The sequence below is a fragment of the Thamnophis elegans genome, chromosome 3, assembly GCF_009769535.1.
Source record: "Thamnophis elegans isolate rThaEle1 chromosome 3, rThaEle1.pri, whole genome shotgun sequence".
NCBI lineage: Eukaryota > Metazoa > Chordata > Lepidosauria > Squamata > Colubridae > Thamnophis > Thamnophis elegans.
In genome coordinates, this window is record NC_045543.1 from 22,060,777 (window position 1) to 22,075,072 (window position 14,296).

Genomic DNA, 14,296 nt, shown 5'->3' on the forward strand with positions numbered 1-14,296 from the left:
CATTCTTCGAAGGATGGCATACTCCTTGAAATGTTCTCATGAAAAATCCAGTTCCTGTTTTTATGGGTTTATAATACCATGTTTCCCCCAAAATATGGCAGGGTCTTATTTTCTTTTTACCTACAAAATATAGCTTGGGCTTTATTATGGGGGGAGGGTTTATTGTTTTGGGATTGCCGGGCGGCTGCTCTCTTGCGAGCGGGCTCCCAAAGAGCCGGGCACAGCCTCATGGGCGAATGGCAACAGCCATGAACCGACCACACTCACCAGCAGCCACCTGGCAAATCCCCTTTGCAGCCGGGCACAGCACCATTCACTGACCTAGGGGCATTGCCAAGCCGCATGAGTGCCTGTTCGCTGCCACCCGGCTCCCGTGGCTTGGCGCTTTCCAAATGCCAGTGAATGGCGCTCTGCATTGCTGGAGAGGGGGCAGCTGTTCTGCTCTCACTCACCCGCCTCCCAATGGATGGCCCAGCTCTCATTATAGAGCCAGGGCACCTCCACCGCTGCCGCCATCCCAGCCTGGCTTTTTCCGCGGCTACCAACCCGAGCCTTTCAGCAGTGGCTGCTCTGGGCGCACGCGCTATGGTTGTGGGCCAGCTGCCTGCAGAGTGTACAACCATAGAGCATGCGCCCAGAGTGGCCACTGCCGAAAAACGTGGGTTGGAAGCCGCAGAAAAAGCCAGGCTGGGATGGTGGCAGTGGAGATGCCCTGGCTCCGTAATGAGAGCTGGGCCATGCCTCGTGAGGTTTGAAGCGGGTGAGTGAGAGCGGAACAGCCACTCATGCAACCCCTTCTCCAGCCATGCAGAGCGCCATTCACTGGCATTTGGAAGGCGCCAAGCTGCGGGAGCTGGGTGGTAGCGAACAGGCACTCATGCGGCTTGCCGATACCCCTAAGTCAGTGAATGGCGCTGTGCCCGGCTGCAAAGGGGGTTTGCCAGGTGGCTGCTCGTGAGCATGGTTGCTTCATAGCTGTTGTGTTGCACTGCTGCGACAGCGCAACACAGCCATTTGCCCATGAGGCTGTCCCCGGCTATTTGGGAGCCCGCTCGCAAGAGAGTAGCCACCCGGCAACCCCCCTCTTCAGCTGGGCACAGTGCTGGGCACCAACCTAGTGGTATTCTGAAGGCACCAAGCAATGCAATCACCTTTGCCTCCCCCCAGGTTCCCGCAGCTTGGCACCTTTGGGATACTGCTAGGTTGGTGAGCGGCGCTCTGCCTGGCTGGAGGTGGGGTGTTGTCCAGGGGGCTTACATGCAGGGGGGGCTTATATTTTTGCCCACCAGAAAAATGTGGCATGGCTGTATTATGAGGACATGTCGTATTTTCGGGGAAACACGGTAGTAACTAAAAGCATTCTGTAACTGTCAATCTTCAAGGTAGACTAGCTAGGAAACAGATACTATAAGAATTACTATGATTCTCCTTTAGGATATAGTAACAGAATCTTGAAAGCCTGACATTTTCTGTCTCCCTCTCCAAAGAGAATAAAGGGAAAGGGGGATGTTGTTTCTCTCAACAGTCCTAAAAAATAAATGCCACAATTACTTTTCCTTTTTGATGACAATCACCATTTCTCTGTCTCTGCTCTCTCTCTCTGTCTCTCTCTCTCTCTGTCTCTCTGTCTCTCTCTCTCTCTGTCTCTCTCTCTCTCTGTCTCTCTCTCTCTCTCTCTCACACACACACACACACACACACACACACACACGCTGCACCAGAAAACCTATAAGCATGGGGTGCTGCGAGTGATAGAACAAATAATTTAAGATTCATTGCCGTGCTAAAATTATCTGGAGAATATTTATATGGCACAACCTTCTTGAAGTTAAGCAAAGGCAAAGAAAAAAAAGCGAAGGTAATTAAAGCAGAAAGTCTCCAGGATAATTAAGTATACATTTTCCCTAAACCCTGATATCTGTTATTTATTAATTGATGTCTTTATATTCTTTCCCCACTGCATAACCTAGCCAATCTAAACACTCAGAAATGTAATTTTAAAGATGCAAAGATCAGAGTGTAATCTATATTCAAGAAGGGGGCAAATGTCAAGACACACTTCCCATCAGAAATGGTACAACGAATTGTTATATAGCACATTCAAAGCAGTTTTTAAAAAGAAAGTCTAATTAGATGAATTTCATGGGACAATCCAAACTAATTAATTAAAAATTATAATAATAACAAGTTAGTATTATGGTTTATAGTAGTAGTAGAATTTCCAAGCATTCATTGTTGAGAAATCTGACAGCATATATAAAAATTCATAGATGATTTTTTTGTGTACATTTTCTTATCTAACTCACAGTATTTTGTAACAGGTTATGAACATTGCATTCTGTGTGTAATCCATTAAGTGAGGAAAAAAAAGAACAAGCGGACCTCTACCCTTCTTTCCTTTAACTGGTAAAATCAGGAGCTGCTTCTAGAATCAGACTGAAGGTATCAAGAAAAGTCTTCCAACTTAATAAATGAAATATAGTGACTCTTCTAGTTACTCGTAATTTATTTACTATCTTTCTGATTCCAACTTAAGTATGTAATAAAGATGCAGATTCTATTGCTATGCAGTACGTCTTCATCAGGTAGGGATGAGGGGAAGTCTAGCCATTAGTTATGCTAAGTGAAGGGGTATTATGCATCCAACACTGCTCAACCTGTGTGTGTCTGTGTGTGTGCATACACAGTTTGGACCTATCATACAAGGCATGGCTCTCTTGAAAAGTTGCTAATGCTGGAAAAATGAGACAAAACAGAAGATGTGACTGATGGGGAGCAAGATGGCAACAATCAGTATACTATTTGAAGGCCTGAAAATCAGATTGTAGACAAATCTGTGTGATCGCTAAGGGCTGACACAAGTGTGATGACATGTAATCAATCAGTAACCAGTCAAAACATTTCTCTATTTCAGTTTGTTTAAAACTGAAACTTTTTGTAGTTATATCCAATAGCTGTTATAAACTTGACCATTCTCCAAAAATCTCCAGAGCCAAATAATGTATTTGATTTTGCGGTGTCCCCTTCAAGTAAGAATGTCACTTAACTCAATGACAAAGTTTTTTTTTTTTAAAGAATTGACGAAATTGGTGTTTACTATTTCCTAACTTGAAAAGTTTTCTTGTTGCCAAAGAACTGCAGTTGGATATAACTAAGTACATTTTCTATTACCTGTTATGGTAAAACAATATGTAGCATCATCAGAACTACTAATAGAAAAAGTTCTACATTGAGGATGCCTTAGATCAGGCAGAATAATATGAGCACACAAACCGGTCACTGGCAAGCAAACAAATATAAACAGCAGTAGCAGATAGCTGTGCAGTGAGCAAGCCTGTAGTAGAAGTGGGTGGCGATTGGTGAGCAGGCAAGTGGTGAGGAGGCCCAGACAAGTGAGCCCAGCTAAGCAGCAGAGATTTCCCCATGAGGTTGTGAGCCTTCTGGGATTGTTGGGGGGGACTCCCATGTGACAAGAGGGGCTGTGCTTTCCCAGGGGTGAGAGCCAGGGGCTGCCAGTCCTGTGGAGGATTGGGGTGTGTGTGTGTGAGAGAGAGAGAGGGAGGGAGGGAGGGAGGGAGGGAGGGAGGGAGGGAGGGAGGGAGGGAGAGAAATAGGTGGGCACGATCTGGCCTGTTAGTGAGACAGGCCAGGTAAGATGGTATAGGGTTAGCAGCTTAGGGCTCCCTGATGGTGCTGGAAGAAAGAGTTAATGCACTGCAAGGCTTGTTGCTAACCTCGGGATTGGTAGGAGGGTGGCTAAGTAATACAAAAGGATGGAAAGGTCCCTGGTCAGGGGAGCCAAAAGGTCAGAGTTGGGGGTGGGATGCATATTGTTGGACTTAGGCCTGGTCAGTATACTCAGGCCATTTCTGGGAAGACACTCAAGTGTTTAATACTACTGTTGTGTTCCAGTTCCAAGTTCTATGCTCCCTACTGTACAGGAACCTCCTTGCCTAAACTGCTAGAGGACATTTCAGGATTGGCTATGGAGTTCCACAGGCTTGTAGTACTGGATTACCTCTGGTGGGAGCAGAATGTCCATCTTGGCTCTTCTTGACTTCTCAGCAGCTTTCAATATCATCAATCATGGTATTTTTGGGGGATGGCTCCAGGAGCTGGAAATGGGAGGCACAGTCTTATGCTAATTCACCTTCCTCTGGGACTGGTGCAATTGGTATTGAATGGGAGATGCCACAATGCTTGGTTCTGTCTCCAGTTCTTTTTAACATCTACATGAAGCCGCTGAGCGGGATCATCCTTCACTATGGGATGAGGTATCATGAGCCGTGGTGGCAGAGTAGTTAGAGTGCAGTACTGCAGGCTACTTCTGCTGATCATCGGCTGCCAGCAGTTCGGCAGATCAAATCTCACCAGGCTCAAAGTTGACTGAGCCTTCCATCCTTCTGAGGTGGGTAAAATGAGGACCCAGATTGTTGGGGGCAATATGCTGACTCTCTAAACCACTTAGAGAGAACTGTAAAGCACTGTAAAGCAGTATATAAGTCTAGGTGCTATTGCTATCATCAGTATGCACACGATACCCATGTATATATCTCCATCCTGGATAGAGTAAGTGATGCTATTGTTGTCCTCTTTCAGTGCTTGGAGACTGTGGTGGACTAGATGGGGGACAACAAGCTTCGACTGAACTCTGTTAAGATGAAGTGGCTGTGGGTTGGAGGCTCATCTGCATCTGGGTATTTATCATATTTAGTCCTGGATGAGGTGATGCATAATCTGGGTGTCCTCCCAGACTCACAACTCCTGCTTGAGGAACAGATGGCAGTTGTTACCAGGAGGGCCTTTGCTCAACTCTGAGTTGTGTGCCAGTTAAGCTCCTTGATGAATTGAGAATCCCTCCTTTCAGCCACTCATGCCCTAATCATCTCTTGAATGACACTGTCTTTGAAGAGCTTTCTGGAAGCAGAAACTGGTGCAGAATACAGTGGCAGAAGCAGTCTTAGTTGCCACTAGGATGGTGAAGGTAACACCTCTGTTAGGTAACCGGCACTGGGTGCTAGTTTGCTTCTGGGCCCTATTCAAGCTTTTGATTATTACTTTTAAAGCCTTCATGGCATAGGACTAGGTTGCTTAAGGAACTGACTCATTACATTGACCCATCCCACCCGATTGGAGAGGGAGGACATGCTTGTTGTGGTCCGTCAGTGGCCTGCGGAGCTGGCAGCAGAGTCAGATAGCGAAGAGATTGGGGAGGAACATGGCCAGTCATGGAGTCTTGGGAAAGCTCAGACAAGGGCTCTGCATTGGAGGCAGAGAGGGGGCCAGGGTCATCTGGGAGTTATGTGCTGCCTCCGGAGCCTCCAGAGTTGGACAGCAGCGAGGCAGAGGAACAGGCTTCTCCTGTTCCCAGTGTGCACATGTGCAGAACTGCCAGAAGGCAAGAACAGTTAAGACAGAAGGGACGACTTGGGAGTAAGGTTTGGAAGTGATTGGCCCCTTCCATATGACATAAAGGAGGAGCGAAAGCATGTGAGCCTTTGCAAGAAGCAACTTGGTTCATGCTGGTCAGTTTACCTTCTGAAGTTCCGTTTTGACTCTTTGCTCCATGTGGCCTTGCCAAGCTAATTGCCAATTAAGTCTTTGGCAGTGTTTTCAAGGAAGATAAAGGTTATCAGCTTATCAGCTTTATCCCAAAGGACTTTGACAACCTACTGTAGGACTCTTTACAACTATTTGGGATTCATTACAGGCTGTGAATGAGCATAATTCACAGCCTTTGAAATAAAAAGAGGATTTTGGGGACTAGGTGTGTGCTTTTTACTGTATCAGGAAGCATAGGTCAGAACAATGCTGTGGATACCATTAGTTAAAAGTTTTCAAGTGGCAGGATCTAGGAAGAGGCCCTGTTGCCCCTGCCCTTTGGAACATGTTACCTCCAGAGATGAAGTGAGCCCTCACTCTTCTAAGGAACAGGTCACTGTTAGCGTCATCTTAAGTAACAAATTCTAATATCTCAGTCTAGGCTAGACTTTCAGAGTGCAACATGAGAACTTGGTAGATTTCCTCTTAGATATTTATTATTATTTAATATTCCACCTGTATAAAAATAATAAAACAACTCAATGTGGTGAACGTATCTAATACTCCTTCATTTTCCTATTTCCCCCACAACCTCAATCATGTGAGGTGGGTTGGGCTGTGGGAGAATGACTGGCCCCAAAGTCTGCCTCTGAATAGAGTTTTATTATTTTGGAACCAATAAGTAAGCTCTCTTAACTATACTTCCATTGATGAAAACTTTCATTTAGAAAAATATGGCTGTTGCTAGCTTGAAGTGTGCAAAAGAAAGAAAAAAAGGAAGGAAGGAAGGAAGGAAGGAAGGAAGGAAGGAAGGAAAAGAAAGAAGAAAGAAAGATAGATAGATAGATAGATAGATAGATAGATAGATGATGATAGATAGATAGATAGATAGATAGATAGATAGATAGATAGATAGATAGATAGATAGATAGATTAAATTCTACTTGGAATTCCTGTTAAATAGCTGTGGATCAGCCATCAAGAACATTTCATCCAGATCCAGAATAGTTACCTGAAGTAGTTTTTTCTTTCATCTCATTGGTTTGGGTAAGGAATCTTCAATGGATAGATAAATGGATAGAAAAAGGATATTCAAGTTACAAAATAGTACAACAGAAGATGTATACAAAGGGCTAATCCGCATAAAGACTCAAAGAAATGTGATCTGCTGTTGCCCTCTGCTGGAAACCCGACAATAGTTTCAAATAACCCACAAGTAGATCCTTGTATAACTTCCATAAATATAGTGCAATACAGCAGCTTATTTCCAATTGCTTGGCTATTAATCACAAATATTCTACATGTAACGAATTGCAGCCATAGTATTAAAGCAAAATTATGAAACTGCATTAACCACTCGCCTAATGATTAATTTTGCTGCTTTAGTCCAATGTCAAAAACATATGAATCAAAACATCATATTTTCCCATGTAAGGGAGAGAGGGAGCTGGGAGCTGGATACGCTTTAAAAAGTGTATCCAATATTATTTGAATTTTTTAAAATTTATTTTCTGTATAGGCAATGCTTATTATGCATCCTCTCTAGCAACATTTGTAAGTTTATAGGTAGTCCTCAACTTACATCCAGCTGCATAGCAATTATTCAAAGTTACAGAGCCCCCACTCCCTAAATCTACCCCTGAAAATAAGACTCAACCAGAAAATAAGCCCTAGCATGATTTTAGGAAGCTTGTAATATAAGCCCTACCCCAAAATAAGCCCCAGATAAGTTAGTCAGTCAGTCAGACAGACGCATTTAGTACCATATTTCCCTGAAAATAAGACCTAGCCAGATAATAAGCCCTAATGTGTATTTTGGAGCAAAAATTAATATAAGATTTAGATTTTTTTTTTAGATTTTATTTATTATTTATAGGCCACCCTTTTCCCTGAGGGGACTCAGGGCGGCTTACAATTCACGGGAAGGGGAGTGCAAGACAAAACATAAGACAATACGTGAGTAAAAAAAATTAAAACAATAAAACGCAACTTTCATTCAACATTCGGGTGGGGCGAATTAGAATTTTTATCCCCAGGCCTGACGGGATAGCCAGATCTTAAGGGCTGTGCGGAAGGTCTGGACGGTGGTGAGGGTGCGAATCTCCACGGGGGCCCACTCTTATTTTAAGGAAAATATGTGTACTTACTATGCAGTCCCAAAGTTATGACTGCTGCAGCGCCCCGTGGATGTTTGCCCTTACAACTCACTGCAGAGATGCTGCAGCACGCACACCCTACTTATCCCCCCCATCTCTCCCCCCCCCCCGCAGTCCCTTCAGGATTTGGAGCCTGCTTCCCACCTCACCAGGCCCCACATCCTCTTCCTCACCCCATGTCACCATCATGCACTTACCTTTTGAAGATCTCCAAAGCTCGCCTTAGGGAAGCAAAGCTGTGCAGCATTAACCTGGAAGTGGTTGCCATTTTCCAAGTGGCCTCATTGAATTGTGGCCGCTCAGAGAAATGATGGCCACTTCCAGGATTGCACCACACAGCCCAACAACAAAGCAGTGTGCTTTGCTTCCCTAACCCAAGCTCTGGAGCTTAGAAGATATTTGAAAAGTGTTTGATGGGTGATGTAGAGTAAGGAGCAGGGTATGGAGTCGGAAGCAAGCCCAAGGCATGAGGGGATTCAGGAGGTGGGGAGTTAAGTACAGGATGCTCCACTTAACAACCCATGTATTCCTTTAACAACCGGATTGGAAAGAGCATGTGTGAGAGGGTCTCATGTGAGGGGATCACTTGGGTAATGTTTGATTTGCGGTTCCAATATATAGCAGCCCATATTGTCCACCGCACACTTCTTTCCTTAAAGCATCTACTTGGTTTTGGTATGTGGATGATACCTTCATGATTTGGAATCATGGTGAAAAAGAACTCAATAAATTAAGTTCAAAAAAATGAACAGAATAGAATTATGTATTGGCCAAGTGGACACACAAGTAATTTGTCTCCGGTGTATCATATCCACCCCAAATATTCAATTTATGATGGAAGAGGAAAGAAGCTGCCAGAAGTCAAACCCTGATTAAAAAGATGCCCCTACAGATGGGAGCAAACTCAAGTTTTAGCCTACAGGAAGTTGGTTTCTGATGAAATGTTTAAAATAACATTCAGGGAACAATTTGAGGAAGCACCTGTCGCAGTTCTAATCCTCTACCACCAGGTGGAGAGTGATATCTGTTAGTTCAGAATTAAAACCAGGTCACTTGATCTAACAAACAGTATGGATTCAAGGATTTCAATGGAAATGACTGCTTTTTATTGTAAACCACCCAAATGAGTGGCACTAAGAATTAAGTTGCTTTTATTATGCCTCTGTATCTATGAGAAATTAGCATATTCTACTCTTCAATTACAGTTTGGAGGAATGATACCATAGTACTCTTTACTCTAAAACTAAGAACAGTTCAAAGAAAATATTCATTAAACTTTAAAGATATACCTGTTTGTTTGTAAACAAGGCATAGAATATTTTTTTGCTGCCAGAATACAGCTGGTTTTGTACAGAATATGTTTGGTGCCATATGCACATTCAATTAAATGACAAGGAAATTCCAAATAAAGTTACAGCAAAAGTTTGAAGAAAACATTTTTTTCAGTGTTCAGAGTTATTGGAAAGGGAAAGGAAAAATCAAATGCCATGTGTGCATGGAATTACTGAATGACCAGCTCAACAGTATGAAGTAAAAGGGAAATAGCTTATTAACACTGACCAGGGGTGGGTTTCAACCGGTTCGTGGCGGTCCCTGCGAATCGGTTGGTCGCCGAACCCGGAAGTAAGTAACTTCCGGGAACGGCGAAGGGCGCGCCCGCCCGCCCGCCCGCGGTCCTTACCCGGTTTTGACGAGTTCTGCGCTTCCACGCATGCGCAGGACGCATACAGCGCCTGCGTGATCGTCCAGGAGCAGCTGGAGCATCGCGCAGATGCTAGTACGCATGCGTGCACCGCGCGCGTGCACGAGGACGCCGCCGGCCCCGTTCCAACCGAATCGGTTGGAACAGGGCGAGAAACCCACCCCTGACACTGACTGATCAAAAGGTCAGAGGGTGTACAATATCATTTGGATGACCTGTTTGAAGGCAATATAAATCCAGAAAGGTTGAGAGCCAGTTTGTCCTAGGCCCGTGATGGCAAACCATTATGCTTTTTAATAAAAATGTGTTAATCAGAAAAGGAGCTACAAGACACCTTCTGATTTTTTGCCACCATCAGCTACTGTATTTTTCGGAGTATGAGACGCACCTTTTTCCCTCAAAAAAGAGGGTGAAAATCTGGGTGTGTCTTATACACTGAATACAGTATTTGTGACCTACCAAAACTCCGCCTCCTTTCCAAAAATGGATGTGCAGGGGGTTTGGGGATTCTTGCAAAGTGCTCCTGGGGGCTGGGGAGGGCAAAAATGAGCAAAAAATGGGTTGTTTTTGCCCCCCCCCCAGCCCCCAGGAGCACTCTACAAGTCTCCCAAAGCTCTGCATGCCCCCCCCCCTTTTTTTTGCAAAAAACAAGGCGTGCAGAGGGTTTGGGAGGCATGCAGAGTGCAAAACTTTTTTAAAAAAATTACCTCTTCAAAATCTTGGTGTGTCTTATTTTCTGGTGCATTTTATAGTCCGAAAAATACGGTAATACATTTCTCCTCCTACAAGGCATAGGATTCTATTGAAAGCTGGAATTTCCCAAATCAGGAATCAACAAGTACCTGTCATTTGGCACTGTGCCCGGGAAGCTCAAAACAAGGCTTTTGATAAGCTGTGGGAAAGACCAATAAAAGAAATGTAAGTTTATATAAATATATAAGCAGAAATATTGGCAGAGCATATTCAATTATTTAAACATCACCTTAGTGCAATAAAGATTCTTATTTCTCCATCTTTTGTTGGCACTGGTCTTCTTTTGTTTTTAAATCTGCTGATCCATGAACTGGTCATTCTCCCATTTGGATGCAAGTACAGAGATACATCACATTTCCCCCCAGAAGAAATACAGCAATAAAGGCATATTCTTATTTGGATGGATGGATGCCTGTTAAGAGATATGGGCTATAATTTACATTGAAGCGCTAAATAAATACCTTCCAATATGTAATCTCACTACAGTAGCCTTCCTCCCCCCCACCTTTTCAATTTTTATTGTTAAGTAGCCTATCAAGACAGAAGTCCCTGAAGAACATTCTGCTAACAGAAGCACCAACATTAACTGTGGGAGTTGAAGACAAGGGAACTTGATTGTGTTTATTTGAAGAAAGCTGCAGTGGATGGACAGTTACCAATTATTTTAAAATTACAAGGATATTATATGACATTGCAATTGTGAACTGATAACATACTTGTAATCTGATTAAGATATGCATGTATCCTATATGTGCATAGCCACCTCTCTTCCCTCATCATTAACCCTAATTGAAGTCCATCATTAATCCTAATTGAAGTTCACAAAAGATTATGCTTTTCAAGGTGGCAAAGGAGACCCCCCCTCTGCCTCCCTCCCTCCCTGTTATCAATAGACATGCTGCTATTCTTGTGATGTCCAGATAGACATCTTTATTGATTGCTTTTCAATTGCAAAGCTATTGGAGGCCATAGCATCTCAGTGCATTTGGGGTTTATTCTATATATTTTGGAAATAATATTTCATTAAAAGCACCCAAAAAATCACCCTAGGGATTTCTTCGGTCAAAATTCATTGCAGCAAAAATAGACCTGCAATATGCTCATAGCACAGATTGGTAACCAGAATGTACAGAATACAAAAAAAAGATAAAGTGGAAGGTTTTGAAGTAGAACAGAATTGTCCATTGTAGCAAAGTCATCTCAATCTCCAACAAGTTTTGGAATTTTCCCAGGGAATATTTTCTGTTGTAAATTAGTAAATGAGAAAAGCAGAGTACGTTCGCCCTGTCTTCTCTAATTACTTTAGTGGTGATGGAAATATTTACTTCTGTTTACATCCTATCTTTCTTTAAGATTTCTAGATAGTTGTTGGTGATGATGACTTCTCTTCACAATAACCATTCTGTGAGGTGGGCTAACCAGAGAGATGGCAATCAGAAACACGTGAAACCATGGTAAATGCCATTGTACTGAATCGTACTGAATAAACCAAACCTGAATGTGTCAATGCAAACTATGTTTTGGGAATTGGCAACATTTTTAGTCTAGAACTATAAATACTGTAAATGTCCTGAGCTCAATTCACAGAATGGCTGAATCCAAGATTCCTCCTACCCCTATTTTTCTATGGGATTAAAGAATTAATAGTGAAATTGGAAGGATTTCAATTTTTTTTAAGAAAAGTATTTTTTTTTTAGTGGCATACCAAGGGCAATTGTACAAAAGAATGCAACTATAGGATAAAAAAGCATAAATTGAAGATTTTTAATGATCTGTCACCAAAAACACCCCTGGTTGCCCAAGTTTTGATATATATGTATACAGCATCTGAGTTATGGTGGGTTATTTCATATTTTAAATAACAAGCTACCACAAGTTTTAAGGTTGATAACTGATATCCTGAGGTGAGGTCATATTAAATCCACCTGAATTGTTAAAAATCATATTTATAACTGACTTCATCTGAACTATTACCGAAGTATTGCAATAAAGCTCTAAGCTTTCGCAGTTCTTCAGCAACTTGATTTTCATCAGATTCAGTAGATTTTTCATCAGCGCTACTCCATATCTATTACATCAATGGCAGCTTTGTGTCATCAACTGCCGTTTTGTAAGATAGTCTCTCCTAGAATAAAATTACCGCTGGGCACTACTAGCTGTCCAAGAATGACTGAATATGGTTTAAGAAACTACTGTATGTTCGGAGACCAATTTCTCTTCAGAAATATAATGGAAAAATACAAGGCACGTTTTGCTCAATTCCAAATAAACAGCACTGAAGGAGAGGTCCAGGCCACATTTCCCTTAGCTGTCTTTTTGGTCTCGGCCTGAACTATTAAATCAGAACAAATGAATTGAACTAGTATATCAACTCAGCATTCAGTCTATTTTCATCTGGTTCTGACCGATTGTATTTTAGAACATTTCTGCTGATTGTGTGCCAGAAGCAAAGTCAAAGAAGCATCAATTTTTTTTTCAAGTGTAAAATAATGGGATTTGTTACACATCAGGGGGAAAAGCTGGATCTTTTTTCCCCTTATAGATTGTATCCAGAGGTGAGGGATCAGTTTGAGAAGCAATGCTTGCCATGGCATAGAAGCATTATTTTTCTTTTTTTAAACTGGGTCATCAACACTTAAACTATGGCTGTCAGCAACACCCATTCTGTCTAAACTGCATTGTCTCCAAATAGATTTCCAAGCTAAATTCAAGGTGGTTATTATTCCATAATCAATCCCTAGGCAGTTTGGATCCCACCTACTACTTCCATATGTAGTGGCTTGGGAGTTACCCAGCTTGGGAGTTACCCAGCCTGTTTCAGGTAAACCAGCTTGGGAAATAAATACAGCAAGAATTACCAAAAGTCTAACATTAGAACGTTAGATCCCAGTGCAATGTGACTTCACATGTATACTGTTTTTCTTTAATTTTTCTTTAAAAATAGGATAAGCCAAGTACATTAACATATACTGGAAATACACCAAGGGGAGGAGGAGTAGGAAAGAAGAAGGATGGGTAGAGAGGGATGGGAGAGAGGGTGGGGGGGAGGCGAAAAGGAAGGGGGGGAGCGGATTTGGAGAGAGGAGTGGTAGAGGGGGAGGGGAAGTAGGGTAGAGGGGGATGATGGAGGGAAGATAGAAAGTTGGAGGGTGGTGGAAGAAAGAGGTGTATGGAGAATGGAAGAGGTATATTAGGCTTTTATTTTCTGGGGCATTGTCGACAAGAGGAATTGATGCAATTATTGTTTAATACTGTATGGTGTATACATGTGAGTGTATGAAAATGAAAAATGAAAAATAAAATATATATGTACATTAAAAAAAAGAATTACCAAAATTCTTACTTCATTGTTATAGGAGGACAGAGTAACAGAATTGGGTTCATCTGATTTGAAATTGTACTTTGCAGCTTGCTGTTTGGTTTGGATGAAAAAGTGGAGGCTGCTGGGAAATAGGCTTTTGCAGTAAGAACGTGACCTGAGATGTGGATGGCATGGATATTTGTGGTATGATGAAGTCAAAGTTAAAGAAGATTTTAAGAAATCATTATGTTCCACATAATTTATGAAGAATATGGAAGTGATACAAATCCAGCTTGTGCCTGAAAACTCCTTTATGGCTCTCAGCCAAAGAAGCATTTTATAGATGATAAATACTAGGCAAACACAAATGGCTAATTTATCATGAGATACTAGAATTCTGTCACGCGCAATACAAAATTAAATCAAGAGGGGAACTGGTGACAGAAGGGCAAAGTTGCCAACACTGAACGTTATGCTCATATCAATTTTGTAATATACTATTCTTTGGCCTGTAGTGTCCCAGTAGTTTCAAGAAGCAACCATGTCTTCACCATTCCAAGAAAAACATCTAAAATTGTTATTACCAATGCAGTATAAAAAATAAATTACAACAGAAGGAATTTTGACCATTTACCTCATTTGATAGGATAAAGAAACTCCTAAGCACATATTTAAGAAGTACAGCATGTGTCAAATTCTCTTCTCCAGTAGAAGTGTATATAAAATAAACATCTCTTACAGTTTACTAGGTGTGGTAAACAGCAATGTTGATACTGTACTTTCATCTTTGCAAAAGGCATTCAGGTTGCCAGTGAAAAAGATCAGACTTGAACTAAAGTTAGC

At 42.1% G+C, this 14,296-nt stretch overlaps 1 long non-coding RNA gene across 1 annotated transcript; it reads left to right on the forward strand.

Annotated features, from left to right (window-relative positions):
* Window positions 1-668: 668 nt before the first annotated feature.
* On the forward strand, window positions 669-13,977 carry LOC116505339. The gene is made up of 5 exons (XR_004254929.1): window positions 669-760; window positions 2,322-2,442; window positions 10,189-10,317; window positions 11,506-11,606; window positions 13,561-13,977. It is a non-coding gene; the product is annotated as an uncharacterized LOC116505339 (long non-coding RNA).
* The last annotated feature ends 319 nt before the right edge of the window (window positions 13,978-14,296 follow it).